The following is a 22,026-nucleotide window of genomic DNA, read 5'->3' as shown; positions in this document are numbered from 1 at the left end:
GATGGGTGTGGTGAAGAAACTCTGCAGAAGTGGAAATTACTGCAGGTTCACCCATCTTGTGGAAGAGTCTGCTGCTTAAGAAAATCACTAAGGAGAAGAGGTGCAATTGGAAAAGGTATGCTTTGCCAGGGATCTTTGCTTCATTGGCGCTGATAAGGAATAAAGGTAAGAGGACAGAGAAGGGTCAGCCACTGACAATGTTGGAGACTGCCTTGCTGTGAGGAAAGCCAGGGGCAAACCAAATCCAAGGCAAGGCCAATTCCTTTCTGTGTTTGACAACCGCTGGTGCATTTCAATTCCTTTATGGAACCATCCATTCAAGCAGTATAGTGAGTAGAGCTTCCCTAATAGTTCAGTTGGTAAAGAATCTGCAGGAACCCCGGTTCGATTTCTGGGTCAGGAAGATCTGCTGGAGAAGGAATAGGCTACCCACTTCAGTATTCTTGGGCTTCCCTTGTGGCTCAGCTGGTAAAGAATCCTCCTGCAAAGCAGGAGACCTGGGTTCAATCCCTGCATTGGGAAGATCCCCTGGAGAAGGGAAAGGCTACCCACTCCAGTATTCTGGCCTGGAGAATTCCATGAACTGTGAGTAGTGAGTAGAAAAGAGACATATGCAGAAGACTAACCAGACTAACCAGCTAGATGGGAAAAAGACTCACAAACATCCCCTGGAGGAAGAAGAGAGCCTGCAGTGAAAGGCTGAAGAGCATGTCAGCAATTATTTTGCTACACTAGGGAATGTGGGTGGAGAAGGCAATGGCACCCCACTCCAGTACTCTTGCCTGGAAAATCCCATGGAAGGAGGAGCCTGGTAGGCTGCAGTCCATGAGGTCGCTAAGAGTCAGACACGACTGAGTGACTTCACTTTGACTTTTCACTTTCATGCATTGGAGAAGGAAATGGCAACCCACTCCAGTATTCTTGCCTGGAGAATCCCAGGGACGGGGGAGCCTGGTGTGCTGCCGTCTGTGGGGTCGCACAGAGTTGGACACGACTGAAGGGACTTAGCAGCAGGAGCAGCAAGGAATGTGGGAGGCTTCCTTCCTGATACCTTGGATGCCAGGTCAGCTATATCACAGAACCAAATTGAGCTTACGACTTTGGTGAGCGCAAAGAGGGAGTGCACTGAGAGAGCTCTGAAAGTTGACCCAGGGAAAATCTCCAGCCATGACCAAACATCCCTGTGTAGTGATGGGATCACCAAAAATCTGGGCTTCTACTGACTGAAGCACAGGAATAAACACGTGATGAAACAAGAGGAGATTGAACTAGAAAACTCCACCATTCCAAGTGCAGCACTGAAAAATTCTCCTAACAACATGTGGTTCACTCTCCTGCTTCCTCTCAGTGCTCTGGGCTCTCCTCTGAGCCAGGACACTGCTTGCCTTTCTTGGACACTGCTCCTCTCTCTTTTGTTGAATTTGAGCATCTAGCTTTGAGATGGTACAAATTCCCCAGATGGAGGTTTTGATTCCCCTGGCAGGGTTCTGCAGAAAGGTTTTGACACTGTAAGCCATTTCCTCACTGCTCAAACTATCAACTGCACAAAGGAGAGAGAGGTATCCCCAGACCTTTCATCGTGAGGGACACAGCTGCTTTGTCCCCGGGGCTCCAGATCTAGTCGGGCCTCTCACCCCATGTGGACCCACTCAGCACCTCCCAGCCCAACCTGCCTGGCCACCCACTCCTGCCCCCGTGCTCCGGGGCCAAGGCCGCTGCACCCGTACTCTGGCCTATACTTGGTTCAACCAGACAAGACTCTTTCAGTTCAGTTCAGTCACTCAGTCATGTCCGACTCTCTGCGACCCCATGAATCACAGCACGCCAGGCCTCCATGTCCATCACCAACTCCCAGAGTTCACTCAGACTTACGTCCATCGAGTCAGTGATACCATCCAGCCATCTCATCCTCTGTCGTCCCTTTTTCCTCCTGCCCCCAATCCCTCCCAGCATCAGAGTCTTTTCCAATGAGTCAACTCTTCGCATGAGATGGCCAAAGTATTGGAGTTTCAGCTTCAGCATCAGTCCTTCCAAAGAACACCCAACACTGATCTCCTTTAGAATGGATCTCCTTGCAGTCCAAGGGACTCTCAAGAGTCTTCTCCAACACCACAGTTCAAAAGCATCAATTCTTCAGCACTCAGCTTTCTTCACAGTCTGACTTTCATATGCATACATGACCACCGGAAAAACCATAGCCTTGATTAGACGGACCCAAGACTCTTTATTTTTTAATTTTTAATTGAAACAAGATTCTTGACCTTATACTTGGATGCCATGACAATGTCAAATTGCTGTAAGTTTCAACGTATGGCTTCCCTGGTGGTTCAGAAGGTAGAGACTGCCTGCAATGCAAGAGACACGGGTTCAATTTCTGGGTTGGGAAGATTCCTTGGAGAAGGGAATGGCAACCCACTCCAGTACTCTTGAGTTGAGAATCCCATGAACAGAGGAGCCTGGTGGGCTACAGTCCATGGGTGTCACAAAGAATCAGGCCCAAAAGACTAACATTTTCACTTTCAACATGAGTGGGTGAGTGAAGTTGCTCAGTTGTGTCCAACTCTTTGCGACCCCATGGACTGTAGCCCCCAGGCTCTTCCATCCATGGGATTCTCCAGGCAAGAATACTGGAGTGGGTTGCCATTTCCTTCTCCAGGGGATCTTCCCGACCCAGGGATTGAACCCAGGTCTCCCGCATTGCAGGCAGACACTTTACCGTCTGAACTGAAGGGTTTAGAGGCTGTCAAATGGACATGACCTATAAAGGCAATTTTGATGGTTTTACATAGAAATGACCTCTAATGGAAGAGAACACAAATGGGAACTATTTGAGATACATTTCTATGTAAAATGTAGTTTGCATATAATTCAGCATTTTAAATGAGCACTCTGCAACTGAGACCAAATATCAATCATCTCTTGAGGTTTTCTACTATGTACCAACATTAAATCTACATAGGAACAAATGTTACTCCTGCACTTTCAACATACCTACTGGCAATTACTGGTGATGGGCAGTGAAGCCTAGTGTGCTGCAGTCCATGGGGTTGCAAGGAGTCGGACATGACTGAACGACTGAACTGAACTAAACTGGCATTTCTGCACCTGTCTTGCGTAATTAATGCTAACAGTTGCTGGACCAGTACTGGCATTGCTTTAGCTTATTACCCTGTGATATTTTTCTCCGTAGTATTTATATTCCCTGTAATTACCTTGTTTACTGAGAGGTCTATTTGTTTATGGTTTTCTTCTCACTGGAGCATAAGCTCCATTAGAAAGAGGTCTGATTTATTTTGCTCTGTTGCTTTCCCAGTTAGTGGCCAAGACATAGTAGGTGCTCATAAAGTATTGTTGAATGATGCCTAAATAACAAACACTGGTGTTGGTGGGGAGAGGAGGCAACCATAGCTGTTATGGAAACTCTACAATCCTACCTGGCCTGAATTCTAGTCAGTTCACTCACAGTTGCTTGACTCTCTGGTTTTCTGTTAGACCACAAGTATCCCAGATTAGGTCCAGATTAGGTTCAGCCTCCAATACCCAGCACTGGATTTCCTCAATTACAGATAGTTCTAATGTGGATGGTCACTATCTGGTGATATGTCTCCCCCCCTGGTTTATAAGTTCTGAGAGGGTGGGGATTTGACCTCAAGTTGACTGCAGCATTTCCAAAGTCAGGCAGCTCAGTCAAGGCCCTTGGTTGACATAAACAGGTTTGTGGCATGTATTTGGGCAGGAAGGGAGACTGCCCTGGAGAAACAGTGCCCTACACTGTCTCCCATGAGCCCCACTCCCTTGGCAGAGTCCCAGGGTTGGTTTGAGCTCTGGTCCAATAGGCTGCCTGAGTTACCACTTCCTTTCCCCATCAGTCACCTCAAGGTGCTTCAAGTTAGAACACCTGGCACACCAGACACTGGCCCAAATGGATACTGAGAGCCTTGGTAAGTAATGCTGTTGTATATTTTTGTGGTTTTCTTCATGAGCTGGAGATGAGGTTACCGTTTAAAAGTGGCTATTAGAAATACAATCCAGATATTGACAGCAGCGATGCATGCCAGAATAATTCCCGCCACTGAATAACTGAAGACTTTGCGGGAGGTCTTGACTGCCAAGGCTCGTTCATTCCTACGGTTGTGGCGCCTTGTCTGAGTTTGAGAGGAGAGACAGAACAGGAACAGATGAGCTTTAAAGGGTTATTGCAGGGGGTGAAGGCACTGCAAGGGTGGGGTCTGAACCAACAGGATGGAGAATATGGATGAAATTTATCCAGGGTCAGGACTTCTGTGGTAGCTCAGATGGTAAAGAATCTGCCTGCAATGCAGGAGACCCAGGTTTGATCCCTGGGTCGGGAAGATCCCCTGGAGAAGGGAATGGCTACCCACTCCAGTATTCTTGTCTGGAGAGTTCCATGGACAGAGGAGCCTGGTGGGCTACAGACCATGGGGTTGGAAAGAATTGGATACGACTGAGCAACTAACACACACACAGGGCCAGGATGGAGAGGGAGGGGAGAGTGAGGACTCACATGACGCACATTCCCACCTGGGAAGAATAGTACAAGGCTACAGCGCCTAAAGGAAAGCACAGGAGATAGGCCAAGATCGCCATCAAGAGGTGGTCACTGGGGGGCTTCTCAGCCATAATTTCAAATGCCTGGGGAGAAGGAGTGGGTTATGGCTCAGCTTGGCTTCTGGACCCTACCATTCCCTGTAACTTCCTTCCTTGATTGTCCTTGATTCCTATAAAATCTTCACTGACACTCTTTAAAAGACTCACTGACTCCCTTGAACTCATGCTGTATTCCCTTAAACCTTACTATCCATTTTAATAAATCCATTTACCCCATAACTCCCAGACCCTCTCTTCTCCCCACCCCCATGCCCTATAACACCTCTGTTCTCTGTAACATTTTCTCCATCTCCTGTAAGCTACTCCCTGTCTTCTACAACTGCTTTGCTGCTCTCTACAGCATGTCTCACTTGACCCCTTCCATTGTCCCCCTAAAGTCCTTTCTGACTCTGAGGACTCTCACTTGACCTCCTTGTACCTTAGCTGACCCACTGTAATACTTTGTTTCCATGAACACCCTCATTGTCCCCCAAGCAATCTTCTCTTTGTCCCTATAAACCACCCTTCTAAGAAGAGCCTCACTCAGCACTAACACATTCATTTTTCATGTGTAAAACCTCCATTGTCCCCTTAAAGACGTTCACCCTATAATACTTTAATGTCTTTAATAGCTCTCTGCTTGTCCCTTTTATAATAATATCACTCATTTTGCCCCTAAGCATCTCTCATGGTCCTGTTATGACCCTTATTGTTCACCTGTAAACTCTTCCCTTCATCTATCCCCCACGCCCATATCCTCTCACTTGGCTCCTCTAAGACCTTCTTTAAGCAACTGTAAACTCGAAGTCTCTTCTTATCCACTCGTAGCTTCTTGTCTGTCCCTTATAAAGACCTGCCCTGAGTCCTCCTAACGTCTTCTTTCTACCTCTGAAACCAGCTTTGAACTCCTTCTTCCTCTACTAATTACACAACCCCCCTGTTCTGCTAAACTTGTACTGTCTCTAAATACTTCTCTTCTTAATAACCCTTCTCTTCCGGCTCATGAAACTCTCCTTCCGCCTGATTCTCCCCTTACCCTCCTAACTCTCTTCCTGGCACTTGTCACTCCATAAATTCTCTCCCTACCTCTTCTAATCCCCCACCTCCCTCCTTTAGGGCACCTGGATTTGGTACTACCAAGGCTACATAGAGCCTTTTTCCCACTCCGCCCTGCCAGGGATTACCATGGAGACCAGGCAGGCCCCGCCTCTGTAGTTCCACTTCTATTGGCTGATTAGAGGTTGTGTGTGCTGGGGAAGCACTCAAGTGGCTGCTGGGGAAGCACTCAAGTGGCTTCTGATTGGTCTGTAGGGGTTCAGGCTCCTCCTACTCTCTCAGGTGATTAATTCCCGAGGTGCCTTGAGGGAAAAAGCGCCGCTTGAGGAAAGAGTGATGTAAGCCTAGGAGTCTTGGGTTGCTTCAGGTAGCTTGAGAGGGGTCATTTAACGATTTGAGTCTGGTTCTGCAGCAGTGGCGGCTGCTGTGTGTGAGAATTAACGTCTTTTCATGTGTTTACTTAACACCTACATATCCCCCTTGAAAAAGGGTCAGTTCATCTCTTTTGCTCATTTTAAAACAATTGCTTTGTTTTTTTATTACAGTTAAGTTTGAGGGTCTTTTATAGTCTAACTTCCATGGTGGCTCAGACGGTAAAGCGTCTGCCTACAATGCGGGAGTCCTGGGCTCGATCCCTGAGTTGGGAAGATCCCCTGGAGAAGAAAATGGCAACCCACTCCAGTACCCTTGCCTGGAGAATCCCATGGACAGAGGAGCCTGGTAGGCTACAGTCCATGGGTTTACAGAGTCGGACACGACTGAGTGACTTCACTTTCACTTTATATATTTTGGATTCAAGTCGTTTGTCAGATGTAAGATTTGCAAATATTTTCTCTGGTTCTGTAGTTCAAATCTAAAATTTTTTTTTTATGAAGGTGCTTTTGGTATAATGCCTAAGACTCTTGCTTAACCAGAGTCAGAAAGATTTTCTCCTATGTTTTCATCTTAAAGTTTAATAGATTTATAATACAATTTGCATTTGAATCTATGCCCTATATTGAGTTTCAAATGTGAAGTTTTAGTTGACATTATGTTTTGCATATGGTGGTCCAATTAACCTAACACTGTTTCTATTTCTTTGAAACTGTTTCTATTTCTTTGGTAAATTACCTTTGCACTCCATTCTAAATAAAATGGCTGTATTTATTGTGGGTCTCTATGTGCACTCCTTATTATGTTCTGCTGACTTACGTGTTTATCCATTTGCCAGGACTGTACTGTCTTTTTCATGTAGTTTTGTAATGATTCTTAAAGTTGGGTCATGTGAGTACTTAATTACTTAAAATTATTCTTAATTTTCAGAATTGCTTTGACTATGCTTGTCTAGATCTACAAATCTTTTTTGTCTTTAAATAGGAATTTCATAATCTCAAAAATAATATATGTGTATATGTATAACTGAATCACCTTGCTGTGTACCTGAAACATTGTAAATCAACCATACTTCAGTAAAAAATATTTATTAAGGAATTGCATAAAAAATTTCAGAATGAGTTGAGAGAGGTGTCAAACCTTCCAATTATCAACTGTGGGCAAACTCTCCGTTTGTTTAGTTCTTCTATTTTTTTCATCAGCCATCTAGTTACACACACAACTTGTACACATGATACATTAGGTTTACACCCAATGTGTGTGTGCTCAGTTGTGTCTGACTCTTTGAGACCCCACGAACTGTAGCACGCCAGGCTCCTCTGTCCATGGGATTTTCCAGGCAAGAATACTGGAGAGAGTTGCCATTTCCTACTTCAGGGGATCTTCCCAACCCAGGGGTAGAACCCGCATCTCTTGTGTCTCCTGCATTGGAAGGCAAGTTCTTTACTACTAACGCCATGTGGGAAGTCTCGGATTTACACCCAACTACTTGCCTATTTGGGAGCTACTGGAAATGGTATTTTAAAAACATTAAAAATTTTGGTTTCTGATTGTTTATTGCAAGCATATGGAAATACAGTAGATTTTTGAATATTGATTATTGCTACCTGAATCTTGCTAAACTCATCAATTTTAAGAGTTTTATTTCATTTTAATTTTTTTTTTCATTCTTTGGGCTTTTCTACACAGAGAATCATGTCATCTGCAAATAAGGTAGCTTTAATATCTTTTTGTATGCCCTTTTAAAATTTATTTATCTGACTGCCCTGGGTCTTTGTTGCTGCATGAAGGCCTTCTCTAGTTGTGGCAAGCAAGGGCTACTCTCTAGTTGTAGTGCACAGGCTTCTCACTGAGGTGGCTTCTCTTGTTGCAGAGCAAGGGCTCTCAATGCACAGGCTTCAGTAGTGGTGGCATGTGAGCTCAGTAGTTGTGATACACGAGCTTAGTTGCTCTGCAGCATGTGGAATCTTCCTAGACCAGGGATCGAACCTGTGTCTCCTGCATTGGCAGGCAAATTCTTTACTACTGGACCACCAGTGAAGTCCTCTATGCCCTTTCCTCACCAGCCCCCCCCCCCCCACCTTTTTCTGACTTATTGTGCTAATTAGGATCTGGTGCAGCATAGGGGTGATGAGCGTGAATATCCTTGCCTTGTTACATATATGAGGGAAGAAAGCTTTCGCACTTTCACCACCACATATGATGTCAGCTATAGGTTTTCTGTAGACACTATCAGGATGAGGAAGTTTCCTGTTCTGGTTTGCTGAGTTTCTAATCTTAATGGATATTAACTATTCTCAAATGCCTTTTGTGTATCAATTGATCATGTGGTTTTCCTTTTTTGACAGTTCATATAGTGGATTACATTGATTTTCTAATATTGAACAAATTTTGCATTCTCGGGAGAAACCCCAGTGAGTGATGCTGTATTCAATTTATATACTTCTGTTTTTGGTTTTCTATTATTTCTTTGAGAATTTTCATATCTATATTCATAACAGATACTGATCTGTAATATTTGGTACATTTTTTTTTCTGATTTTAGTATCATGATAATGCTGGCTTAATGAAACAATTTTGGAAATATTTCCTCTAATTTTTTTTTCACTGGAAGAGCTATTTTCTGTTTGGTGGTGATGGATATTTTCATTTCCTTGATTGTGGTAATGGTTTCATGGGTGTATACATATGTCAAAACTTACCAACCTGTATACTTGAAATATCTATAGTCTTGTGAATTATACCTCAATAAATCCCCCCAAAATTAGTAAAGAGTAATAAAGTAATTTCTGAAAGAAAGGAGATATTAAAGGCAAGATTAAATTTCTTTCTTTAGGGCTTAAGAAGCTAAATGCTTGGATATTGGACATCCAGGTGAAGACTACAGCTCTGAGTTTCCCTGACCCCAGATTATAAATGATTCATCCTGTATTTAAGAAACACAGACACTGACTCGATATGCCAGATATTCCTCTGGAGAAGGTAACCCACTCCAATATTCTTGCCTGAGAAATCCCATGGACACGTAGAGCCTGGCGAGCTATAGTCATGGGGTTTTAAAGAGTCAGACATGTCTTAGGAACTAAGCAACAAGTTAATTAATACATCTATTACCTCTGTAGTTATCTATAGATAGTTATCTCTGGTGAGGATACTTACTCTCTTAGCAAGTGTTAGTACTGATATATACAATGGTACTGTTAACCATAGTCATCGTGTTACACTGTACATCCTCAGACCTCATTCATCTTACAACTGAAAGTTTGGATACTTTTACCAGTCTGTGTCCATTTCCTCCATCATCCAGCTCCTGGAAAACACTATTCTGCTTTCTGTGTCTGTGAGTTTGGCTTTTTCAGATTCCACAGAAGTGATATCATACATTGTCTTTCTCTGTCTGACTTATCTCACTTATCATAATGCCCTCAAGTTCCAGTCATGTTGTGGCAAATGGCAGGATTCATATTTCTCATTAATTTCTCAAATTAATAGTTTTTATTTGTATATTGCCCACTAGCCCAATTGTGAAGTAGTTATCTGTTTTTGATATCTCCAGTCTGTCATGGACTGATCCTTTTGGTCTACACCTTGTTAAATAATTATGACAAGACTCTTGATCATATACTTGGATGTGATGATGTCAGATTGCTATTTCTAAGCACCACCTAGCAATTTCAGTACTTACCTTGTTGTGCACCATTAGCAAGCCATTAGCAGTTGGTGGACCAGTACTGGCACTGCTTTAGCTTATTACCCTGTTTTATTTTCTCCAAAATTACAGCATTTTCCATTCACTGTAATTATCTTGTTTATTTAAAAATCTTTTTGTTTATGATTTTCTTCCCACTAGAATGTAAGCTCCATCAGAAAGGTGTCTTGTTTATCTTGCTCTTGAAAGTTTCCTAGTTCCCAGCACAGTATCTGGTAGATCATGGATGCCCCCACAGTATTGTTGAATAGTGATTAAATCACAAGCACTGGTGTTGGTAGGGAGAGGAGGCAACCAAAGCTGTTATAGAAGCTCTCTACAATCCTAATTTGACCCTAATTTTAACCAGTTCACTGATAGATGTTTGACTCCCTGGTTTTCTGGTAGGCCCCAGGTTAGGTCCAGCCTTTTATAACCCATTTCCCTATGCTTCCCCCATTAGAGATAAAACCACTCTGGAGTGTCGCTGTCTGGTTAACGGTTCTGAGGGGATGGGGTTGAGTCTGTAGTGATGACTGCTGTGTGCTGAGAGTCATGCAACTCAGTCAAGTCCCTTGGTTGGCATAAGTAGATTTATGGCATGAATGCATGCATGTAGGCAGGAGGGGAGGCTGCCCTGGGGAAAGAGTGCCCTCTCTTGTCTCCTGTGGCCTGTGTCCTGGTGGGGTCCAGAGTTGGTGTTGAACTCTGGTCCAGTGAGCTGTCTGACCTCCCACTTCCTTTCCCCGTCAGCCACCACAAGGTGCTGGATCAGGCTGGCAACACCTTTTGCTTCCAACCATGAGATGGTGTGGGCTTCCCTGGTGGCTCAGCTGTAAAGAATCCTCCTGCAATGCAGGAGACGTGGGTTCAATCCCTGGGTCAGGAAGATCCCCTGGAGGGGACGTGGCAGCCCACTCCAGTATTCTTGCTAGCAGAATCCCATGGGCAGAGGAGCCTGGCGGGCTACAGTCCATACGGTCGCAAAGAGTAAGGAACGACTGAAGTGACAGCATACACGAATGCACGAAATGATGTCCCATTTGGCCAAATGGATACTTAGAGCCATGGTAAGTCACACTTAAATATATTTGGTGTTTTTCTCATGAGCTGGAGAGGAGGTTACCGAGAAATTATGAATAGTAGGATTGCAATTGAGATGAAGACTAGGACGATGCTGATCAGGCAGACAGATGCTATAACAATTGCTGAGACTGCAAATGTGAAGGCTTTCCGGGAGGAGTTGGTGGCCAAGGCAAGTTCATTGTTATCGATGTAGTTCCTTGTCTGAGTTGGATGGGAGAGGTGGAGCAGGAATAGTTGGACTTAAAAGGATTATTGAATAAGGGTGAGCCATGGGTCTGTGGGGGCACAGGGTAGGATCTGAAGAAACAGAAGGGAGGACATGGATACAATTTGTTCAGCATCAGGGCCAGGATGGAGAGGGAGGGGAGGGCAAGGGTTGGCATAATTCGAATTCCCACCTGTAAAGAGTAGTACAAGGCTATGGTGCCTAAGGGGCAACACATATTGCAGGCCAAGACCGACAGCAAGATGTGGTCACTGGGGGTCTCCTCAGACACAGTTTGGGATGACTGGGGGCAGGGAGTGGGTTACTTTGCTTAATATGGCTTCTGAATTCTAATGTCTCCTCTGACCTCTCAACACATCTCTTCTTGGTGCCTATAAAAATTTCATTGACCCCCTTGAAAACTCTGACCAATTCCCTCTAACTCCCACCATGTCTCCTCTTAGCATCTCCCTATCCTCTTTAATACCTTCCTGTCCCCAGAACTCTCAGCCTGTGGCCCCTACTTCATGCCTTATAACCCCTCTCTGTTCTCTGTAAGATTCCCCCATCTCCAATCAGCTCTTCTCTGTCTTCTATAACTGGTTTGTTGGTCCCTACAGGATGTCTCACATGACTCCTTCCACTGTCTCCACAAAAATCCCTACTGATTCAGATGACTCTCACTTGGCTTCCTTGTACCTCAACTGACCCACTGTTATACTTTGTTTCAATTAACACTCTCATCATCCTCCAAGCAACCTTTTCTTTGTCCCTATAAACCACCTTACTAAGAAGACCCTCACTCAACACTAGCACACTCACTTTTCATGTATAAAACCTCCATTGTCTCCTTAAAAACTTTCACCCTATAATACCTGTAATGTCTTTACTAGCTATTTGCTTGTCCCATTTATAATAATATCACTCATTTTGCCCCTATGAATCTGTCATGGTCCTGTTCTGACCCTTATTGTTCACCCCTAAACTCCTCCCTTCCTCAATAACCTCTCACTTGGCTCCTCTCAGACCTTCTTAGAGCAATTATAAACTTTGAGTCCTCTCCTTGTCCACTCATAGCCTCTTCTCTGTCCCCTTCTAAAGACCTGACCTGTTCCTCCTAACACCTCTGCCTCTGAAACAAGCTTGGTGATCCTTTGAATTTCTTCTCCTTCCACTAATTACAACCTTCCAGTTCTCCAAAATCCATTCTCCCTAAATAATTCTCTACACCCTCTCTACCCTCTAAACTCTTCTTGCCCCTTCATTCCCCACTCCCTTTAACTCTCCTCCCTCCTGTCACCCCATAAATCCTCTCCCTGTCCCCTCACCTCCATTAGGGCATATGGATCTGGCACTACTAAGGTAACATAGGGCCTGTCCCTCACGCCAATCTGCCAGGGATTACCATGGAGACCAGACAGAGCCCGCCTCCTATTCTGTCATTCTACTTCTATTGACTGATTGGAGGTTGTGTGCTAGGGTTGAGGAAGCCAGTTCTCATCTGGCTGCTGGTTGGTCTGAAGGAGTTCAGACTCCTCCAATTCTCTCTGATGATTGATCAATCCCAGCAAGTGAGAGACACCACTTGGTGCCGGAGAGATATGAGCCTAGGAGTCTCAGGTTGCTTCAGACACCTTGAGAGGGATCATTTAACAAGTTGGTACTTCAGCAGTAAAAGGCGATCTTTGCAAGAATGAACAGCATTTTATGTGCTTATTTGCCTCCTGCCCTGTGTCGGGAAGATCCCCTGGAAGAGGACATGGCAACTCACTCCAGTATTCTTGCCTGGAGAATCCCATGGACAGATGAGACTGGTGAGCTTTAGTCCATAGGGTTGCAAAGAGTTGGATACAACTGAAGTGACCTAACACACATATCCTCTCTGATGAAGTGTCAGTTCAAGTCTTTCTTCCATAAAGAAAAAAAATTGGGTTTTTTATTGCAGTTAAGTTTGAGGGTCATTTGTATATTTTGCGTAAAAATTCTTTATCAGATGTATGATTTGCAAATATTTTCTCTGGGTCTGTAGCTTAATTTTCTCATTTTCTAACAGTATCCATTGCAGATCAAAAGGATTTAATTTTGATGTAGTTTAAAAGTGAAAGTGAAAGTGAAAGTTGCTCAGTCCTGTCCAGCCCTTTGTGACCCCATGGAATTCTCTACAGTCCATGGAATTCTCCAGGCCAGAATACTGGAGTGAGTAGCCTTTCCCTTCTCCAGGAGATCTTCCCAGCCCAGGGATTGAACCCAGGTCTCCCGCATTGCAGGCAGATTCTTTACCAGCTGAGTCACCAGGGAAGCCCTTGGTGTAGTTTAGATTACTTTTTTTTTTTTCTTTTCTGGAGGTGTTTTGGTATCATGCCTAAGAACTCTGCTTAATTCAGGGTTTTCGCTTATGTTTTCTCCCATAAGTTTGATAGGTTAACAATTTACGTTTAGATCTATGATCCATGTTGAGTTTATACTTGTATAACATGTGAAGTTTTCATTGGGATTAGTTGAGTTTTACATATGGTGGTCCAATTAAACACCATAAAACATGATTATTTCTTTGATAAGTTGCCTTTGGACACATTTCTAAATAAATTGACCAAAGACGGCCAAACAATAAAATATGGGCCTCTTTCTGCACTCATTCTGTTCTGTTGACCTGTGTTTATTCATTTGCCAATACCACACTCTTATTAATGTAGATTTATAGTGATTCTTAAAACTGGGTAATGTGAATACTCTGACTTTATTCTTTTTTTTCAGAAGTGTTTTGACAATGCTTGTCTAGATCTATAAATCTTGCTAGTTTTTTTTTTAAGTGGGAATTGCATTAAAATTTCCTATCAGTTTGGGAGAGATGTTGAGTCTTCCAATTCACGACTATAGAAAGGCTCTCCATTTATTTAAGATTTCTTTGATTCTTTCTTCCTTTTTTTTTGGCCATGCCACACAGCTTGTGGGATCTTAGTTCCCTGACCATGGATCAAACCTGAAACCTCAGCAGTGAAAGCATGGAGTCCTAACCACTGAACTGCCAGGGAATTCTCAGACATCTTTGATTTCTTTCAGCAGCAGCCAAAGTTACACACCCAGCTTGTAAATGTAACATTTTAGATTCACACCCAATTAATTGCTTATTTGGGGGCTACTTAAAATGTATTGCAACCTGAATCTTGCTTAACTCATTTTACCAATTCTAACTTTGTGTGTGTGTGTACGGATTCCTTGGGATTGTCTACTTAGACACTTATGTCATCTGCAAATAAGGGTAGTTTTTATTTCTTCCTTTACTATTTGTATGCCCTTTCTTTTTTCTTTTTCTGACATACTGTGCTGATTAGGACTCCCAGTCTGACGTGGAACAGGGATGGTGAGAGTGGACATCCTTACCTGTTGCATATATTAAGGCAGAAAGCCTTTCCACTTTCATCACCACATATAATATTAGCTAGAGGTTTTCTGTAGATGCCCTTTTCAGGATGAGGACGTTTGCTTTAGTTCTGGTTTGCCACTTTTATTGTAGATGTATGTTGACTTTCCTCAAATGCCTTTTCTGCATCACTTGGTCATGTGGTTTTCCTTTTTTCAGTAGTTCATAGTGTGGATTACACTGATTGACTTTCTAATATTGAACCAGCTTTGCAGTCTTGGAGAAACCTCAGCTGGTGATGGTGTGTTCTATTCATAAACTTCTATTTTAAATTTTCTAATATTTCATCGAGAAATTTACATCTATATTCATAAGAGGTTTTGGTCTGTAGTGTTCTATTCATAGTCTATATGTGGTTTTAATATCAAGACAATGCTGGCCTCAAAAAATGAGTTGGGAAATACTCTCTTCTTCTATTTTTCTGGAAAAGATTGTGTGGAAATGATGTTATTTGTTTGGTAATAATTTACCAGTGAAGCCATCTGGGTCTAGAGATTTTTATTTCAGGAGATTATTAGTTACAAAACAAATTTCTTCTCTTTTTAAAAAATATTTATTTATTTGGCTGCACCAGGTCTTAGTTGACGCACATGGGATCTTCAGTCTTCTCTGTGGCATGGGGGATCTTTAGTTGTGGCATGCGGGATCTAGTTCCCTGATCAGGGATGGAACCCCTTGCCCCCTCTATCCCCACTGCATTGGGAGCGTGGTGTCTTAACTACTAGACCACTATGGAAGTTCCAATGGTCGACTTTTAAATATGAATTATTGTGTTATTGAAATAGACTGCAAAACATTGTGTTCATTATGCGATGATAATGTGACTATGCTGAAAGATTACACTATATGTTGACATTATCAGACTAAGTACTCAATGCAATATCCCTAGCTCACAGGAAATAAATATTCAGAAAAATTTAAAAATGAAAAAGAGAATATCTCATCACAGTAGAGTTTCTTCACAAAAAAAGGAAAACATGAAAATGAGGCTGCAACCAAAGTAGGTTTCTGAGTGGCTCATTTGTGAGTCAAGCAAGGAAAGCATTTACCAATGGTGAGTCAATTAAATTATGTTTGATGGCAGCAAAAAGAAAATCTGTCCAGAGGAATAAATTTATCTAAGAGTATTAGCCCTTCATGAGAAGGGTTGCTAGAATAGTAGAAGACATTGAAAGCAGCATCACTGTCAATTACTAAAACAAGACATATTCAACAGTATACAGAACAAAAGTAGAAAAGCAGTTGCCACAAATCAATAAATGGGATAGACTAAATTAACAGAATGAAAGGAAAAAATCATATGATAATCTCAAAACATGGAGAAAAAGCATTTGACACAATACAACAGTCTTTCATAATAATACTTTCTTTAAAAAATCTCTCAATAAATTGTGTATAGAAGGAGTAACCTCAACACAATAAATGCCATATATGACAAGCCCACAGCAAACATCACACTCAGTGGTGAAATGTTGAAACTATTCCTCTAAGATCAGGATCAACAAAGGGTGACCACTTTCACCACTCTTATTTAACATAATTCTGGAAGTCCTAATAGAGGAATCAAGGAATGAAAAGAAGTAAAAGGCACTCTTACACATAAATCTTAGCAATATTTTTTTAATTCTGTTTCTGCAAGCAGGGGAAACAAAAGCAAAATAATAAATGGGACCCAATCAAACTAAAAAGCTTTTGCATAGCAAAGGAAACAGTCAATGAAATGAAAAGGCTACTTACTGAATAGAAGATAATCTGCAAATAATATATCTTAAAAGGGATTAATATCCAAAATATATAAAGAACTCATATAACTCGATATAAAAAGTTTAAAAATGGGCAGAGGGCCCAAATAAGCATTTTTCCAAAGATGTACAGATGGCAAACAGGCATGTGAAAAGATGTTCAATATCACTAATCACCAGGGAAATGCAAGTCAAAACCACAGTGAGATATCACCTCACACCTGTCAGAATGGCTATCATCAAAAAGACAAGGAATAACGAAGGTTAGTGAGGATGTGGAGAAAAGCAAACCCTAGTATACTGTTTGTGGGAATATAAGTTGGTACAGTCACTAAGGAAAACAGTATGGAAGTTCCTCAAAACATTAAAAATATGATCCAGCAATCCACTGCTGGGTATATAGTCAAAGGGAATAAAAAGAGGCTTTGGAAGAAAGATCTGCACTCCTGTGTTTATTGCAACATTATTCACAATAGCCAAGATATGGAAATAAGAAGTAATAAATGTCTGTCAATAGATGTTGCTCAAAAGGACCAAATTTCCAGTTAGAAGATGAATAACTTCTGAGGATTTAATGCACAATGCAGTGATTACAAATAATATCGTACTACGTACTTGAAAGTGGCTAAGAGAATAGATCTTAAATGTTCTCTCCACAAGAAAGAACTAATAATTATCTGTTGTGATGCAATTGTTAGCTACACTACAGTGGTAATAATATTAACACTACGGTATAGAAAGGATATCAAACTAACACACTGTACATTTTAAAATGACACAATTTCATCGCAGTTATATCTCAGTAAAGCTGGAGGGGAAAGTAGTTGCCAGAGACTATGGGGAGAGGGAAATGAGGATTTACTACTTAAATGGGTACATTTTCATTTGGGATCTGTAACTTCTGAAGTTGAGCAGCAGTGATGGTTGTACAGCAAAGTAAATGCACAAAATGCCACTGGATGTTTCACTTGAAAATGATTAAAATGGCAAATTTTATGTGTAAAAGTGTAAGTCATTCAGTCCTGTCTGACTCTTTGCGATCCCATGGATCATACAGTCCATGGAATTCTCCAGGCCAGAATATGGAGTGGGTAGCCTTTCCTTTCCCCAGGGGATCTTCCCAACCCAGGGATCGAACCCAGGTCTCCCACATTGCAGGTGAATTCTTTACCACCTGAGCCACAAGGAAAGCCCAAGAATACTGGAGTGGGTAACCTATCCCTTCTCCAGCAGATCTTCAGGACCCAGGAATCAACCCGGGGTCTCCTGTACTGCAGGTGGATTCTTTACCAACTGAGCTATCAGGGAAGCTCTAATTTTATGTGTATTTAACCTCAATTTTTAAAAGGTTAATGATTTCTAATGATTTTTTCAGCTTTTACATGACCATGATTATTTAAATGTTACTCAATATATCACAATGCTTTGTGCTATGACTAGATTTCCTTCTTGTTGGCTCCAAGGTCTAGAACTGCATGCTACTAGTTGGGACCCTGAAATAGAGTCCACTTTCATACATTCCAACCCTCTGGCTCAAAATTTTGCAACATTTTACATTGTTTGGTATTTGAAGGATGAGTTCCTGTACAGTTGTTGTTTTACTTTTGATTTCCTTGTTATTTTTTCACTGAAAGTTTCTGATTATCATTGTTTGCGCTTGTGGAATGAAAAACTATATGCCTTCCACACTATATCCTTAAGATCTCCAGCTTCTTACTCAATTAACGTCCAGTTTATAATCCAGTCTCATGTTCCTGAAATCTACTGATTTATTAAATTAATATGCACTGTGAGCTTGTACATTTTTGTCCTGAAAATTTTGGTAGCCTTCTCTTTTATAACACATCCTGTTCATTCTGTTTTTGTTTTAAGGATGTACAGTTTCTTAAATATGGTTGAGGGTCTTAATTGGGGAAACAGTGGCTGTCTTTATTTTTCTGGGCTCCAAAATCACTGCAGATGGTGATGGCAGCGATGAAATTAAAAGACGCTTACTGCTTGGAAGGAAAGTTATGACCAACCTAGACAGCATATTAAAAAGCAGAAACATTACTTGTCAACAAAGGTTCGTCTAGTCAGGGCTATGGTTTTTCCAGTAGTCATGTATGGATGTGGGAATTGGACTATAAAGAAAGCTGAACGCTGGAGAATTGATGCTTTTGAACTGTGGTGTCGGAGAAGACTCTTGAGAGTCCCTTGGGACTGCAAGGAGATCCAACCAGTCCATTCTAAAGGAGATCAGTCCTGGGTGTTCATTGGAAGGTCTGATGTTGAAGCTGAAACTCCAATATGTTGGCCACCTGATGTGAAGAGCTGACTCATTTGAAAAGACCCTGATGCTGGGAAAGATTGAGGGCAGGAGGAGAAGGGGACGACAGAAGATGAGATGGTTGGATGGCATCACCGACTCAATGGACATGGGTTTGGGTGGACTCCGGGAGTTGGTGATGCACAGGGAGGCCTGGCGTGCTGCGGTTCATGGGGTCGCAAAGAGTCGGACACGACTGAGCGACTGAACTGGGTCTTAACTGAAGTCGTCTCTGTTCTTGGAATCGTGTCATTTCCTCTACCTCATTCTCTTTCGGCCGTGTCTCAGTGACAGTCCAGGAGCTCTGCTAAGAGTGGAGAGCGCAGCCGCAGAGGGAGCCCAGGCACTCTGGAGAGACAGCGGGGCTCATCGCTCTCAGCTCTCCACTTCTTGGGAGTCGGCCATAACGGTGGTTTGGAATGTTGGCGGCTTCATCAGGGTTCTGAAAGCGTAACTGCAAGCACATGTTGAGGACCACGGAGCCAGCGAGGTAGAAGTACGGCAAGTTCTTGTGCAGATGCCAGGGTGGGCAGGGTGCGGGAGGTCCCCTCGCAAGACCCCGTAGGAGCTGGGGGCCGCTGCCAGACTCGAGGTCCTGAGAACCAAGGATGACGGGGACGCGGCGGAGGCCATGAACCTGGTGTCGCCACTCACCCCCGATGTGGTACCTGGAGCCGAGGGTGGCCACGGACCCGAGGACCCCCAACTGGCGGCAATGACCGGAAGGGGCAGGTGGGGGGCGCTAAGCGGCCACCGAGTTCACACTCGCTCCCCAACAATCGCCTCTTCAAACCCTCTTAATGATTTTTCTTTGACGCGATGTTGTCATATGTTACCAATACTCCTCGGTTGATACTTCTTCAAGAAGGCAGTTCTGAGTTTGAAGTAACTTGATAATAGACTTTCTTGAATAGTTTGCTTGGAGTGACAAAAATTTAAATGAAATGGCTTATCAGAAATCAGACTTTCAGCTCCTCCCCATACTTCCTTCAGCCCTTGTGCCAGCTGGCTGCGTTACCGCGACCAGCAGCCCCAGCGTCATGATTAGTGAGGATGAACCAGGTTATGACCTAGATTTATTTTGTATACTCAGCCATTATGCTGAGGATTTGAAAAGGGTGTTTATTCCTTGTGGACTAATGACGGACATGACCGAACGGCTTGCTGGAGATGTGATGGAGATGGGATGCCATCACATCGTGGCCCTCTGTGTACTCAATGGGGGCCTATAAATTTTTTGCTGACTTGCTGGATTACATCAAAGCACTGAACAGAAATAGTGATAGATCTATTCCTATGACTGTGGGTTTTATCAGACTGATAAATCCTGTAATTACTGTAATGACCAGTCAACCGGTGACATAAAAGTCATTGGAGGAGATGATCTCTCAACTTTAACTGGTAAGAATGTCTTGATTGTTGAAGATTTAATGGACACAGGCAAAACAATGCAAACTTTGCTTTCTTTGGTCAAGCAGCATAATCCAAAGATGGGCAAGGTTGCAAGCTTGCTGGTGAAAAGGACCCCTCAAAGTGTTGGATATAGACCAGACTTTGTTGGATTTGAAATTCCAGAAAAGTTCCTTGTGAGATATGCCCTCGACTATAATGAATACTTCAGGGATTTGAATCATGTTTGTGTCACTAGTGAAACTGGAAAAGCAAAATACAAAGCCGAAGGTGAGCGTTCAAGCTGAGTTTGGAAACATCTGGAGTCCCACTGAAATCACCAGTGAAATTATCCAATGTTCTAGTTCTGTGGCCAGCTGCTTAGAAGAACTTACTGTGTGTCTCCTAAGAATTTTGTGTGTTTTGTGTTTTAGAAATGTCAGTTGCTGCATTCCCAAAGTCTTCATTTGCACTGTGAGCCTATAGACTATCAGTTCCCTTTGTGCAGATTGTTGTTTGGCTTGTGAATGAAAAATCTCTGAAGCCATACTGCTATTGACTGAAAATATGGAAATTGTATCTGTAACATTTAAAGAGAACACTGTATTAGTTTTTTAATTGGTATTTTAATTTTTATATAGTCAAGAAAGAACAAAAGTGATTGAATGTTGTTAACTATACTGCTGTGTGTTTAGAAGAGCAGTCAGTTTCATATCTGTGACAGTACTTAAGAGGTATCATTGTGTCATAGAAACCATATGTCCTGGAATTTTTTTAGTAGGTTTCAGTAGTATTAACTGTATTTTCTTGCTTGTTCAGATTATTTCTGGTGAATATTTGTCAACAGTTCCTTTTAAGCACAGGTCAATCAGTTCCAGAACTTACCACATTTTGAATTCTTCAGTGTAAAAATATTTCAAATAAAGGCTGTCTCTTTAAAAGAAAAAAAAAATCAGACCTTCAGTAGGAAGAGAAACATTATTTATAAGTGCTGAGAGAAAAGAACTGTCAATCTAGAATTCTGTATCTGGGGGAAATGCCTTTTGGGAATAAAGGTGAAATAAGGATAGTTTCAGATGAAAAAAGCCAACACAATACATTGGCATGGACCTGCTCTGAAAGGAAAACCAAAGTTAATTCTTTAGTAAAGGAAAATGATACTACAGGAAAACTTGGAATGTCAGGAAGAAGTAGAAGCAATAGAAATGGTCAAGATCTGGGTAAACATGATAGACTAGTTGCCTTTTAATTCTTGAAAATGTGTATTACAGTTGAAAGCAAAAATTATAACATTGATGAGATTTTCATTGTAAGTAGATGTAATACATATGGTTAACTTTTTAAAATATAAAGGAGAGGGGGTGAAGGGACCAACATGGTGGGAGGTTGCTATATTCCACCTGAGTTGTGAAATATTCTGGTTAGGCTAGCATGTTTATTTTACTCCCTACAGCAACCACGAACAAAATTTGCAAAGACATATACTCAAAAATCACGAGATCAATTAAAATGGAGTAGTAAAATAATACTCAAACAATCCAAAAGGGAGCCAGAAAGGGAAAACAGAGGGAAAAAATAAAACAAATAATAAAGTGGTAGACTTAATGCCAAACATACCAGCCATTACATTAAATGCACATGTGATAAACACAAAAATTATAAAGATTTTCAGAATTCATTTTTTAAAAAGATCCAATTATATCCTGTCTATAAGAGTCACATTAAAGATGCATATAGGATAAAAGTAAAGCTTGGGAGGAGGGAAGGTACGCAACACAAACACAAAACAGAGATGTGTGGTTATATTGATGTCAGGCAAAGTGGAGGTTTTAACTCTTTCATCCTCTGCCCAGACTCAAAGGACTCTGAGCCCTTAGGAGATGGTGGAATCACCAAGTAAAAGGAGCATGGATCCCCGGCTTAATCTATGGGTCACTAGAAATACTCACATGGAAAGGTTGTGATAGTGTCAAATAAACTTGTATCTTGTGAGCTGCTGATTTGATGAGGGTTTATTTTTTACAGCCTCTAGCATGACTCTAAACAATATGCCTTTTAGACCTCAGTACCCACTAGCCCAGTGCATCTCAATCTATTTGTGACTGTGGCATGGATTCTGTTTTTGGTATCTCCAATCTGTCATGGAGGGCC

At 42.1% G+C, this 22,026-nt stretch overlaps 3 pseudogenes; 1 reads left to right on the top strand and 2 right to left on the bottom strand.

Moving 5' to 3' along the window:
- Positions 1–83: 83 nt before the first annotated feature.
- LOC102409307 lies at positions 84–1,767 on the bottom strand (annotated as a pseudogene).
- A 17,026-nt stretch (positions 1,768–18,793) lies between these two features.
- Positions 18,794–19,119, bottom strand: LOC102400920 (annotated as a pseudogene).
- On the top strand, positions 18,998–20,826 carry LOC102401243 (annotated as a pseudogene).
- Positions 20,827–22,026: the final 1,200 nt, after the last annotated feature.

The sequence above is a fragment of the Bubalus bubalis genome, chromosome 18 (genome assembly GCF_019923935.1).
Source record: "Bubalus bubalis isolate 160015118507 breed Murrah chromosome 18, NDDB_SH_1, whole genome shotgun sequence".
In the NCBI taxonomy this organism is placed as follows: Eukaryota; Metazoa; Chordata; class Mammalia; order Artiodactyla; family Bovidae; genus Bubalus; species Bubalus bubalis.
Note: the sequence above shows the minus strand (reverse complement) of the source record. Positions and strands in the feature narration are given on the sequence as shown.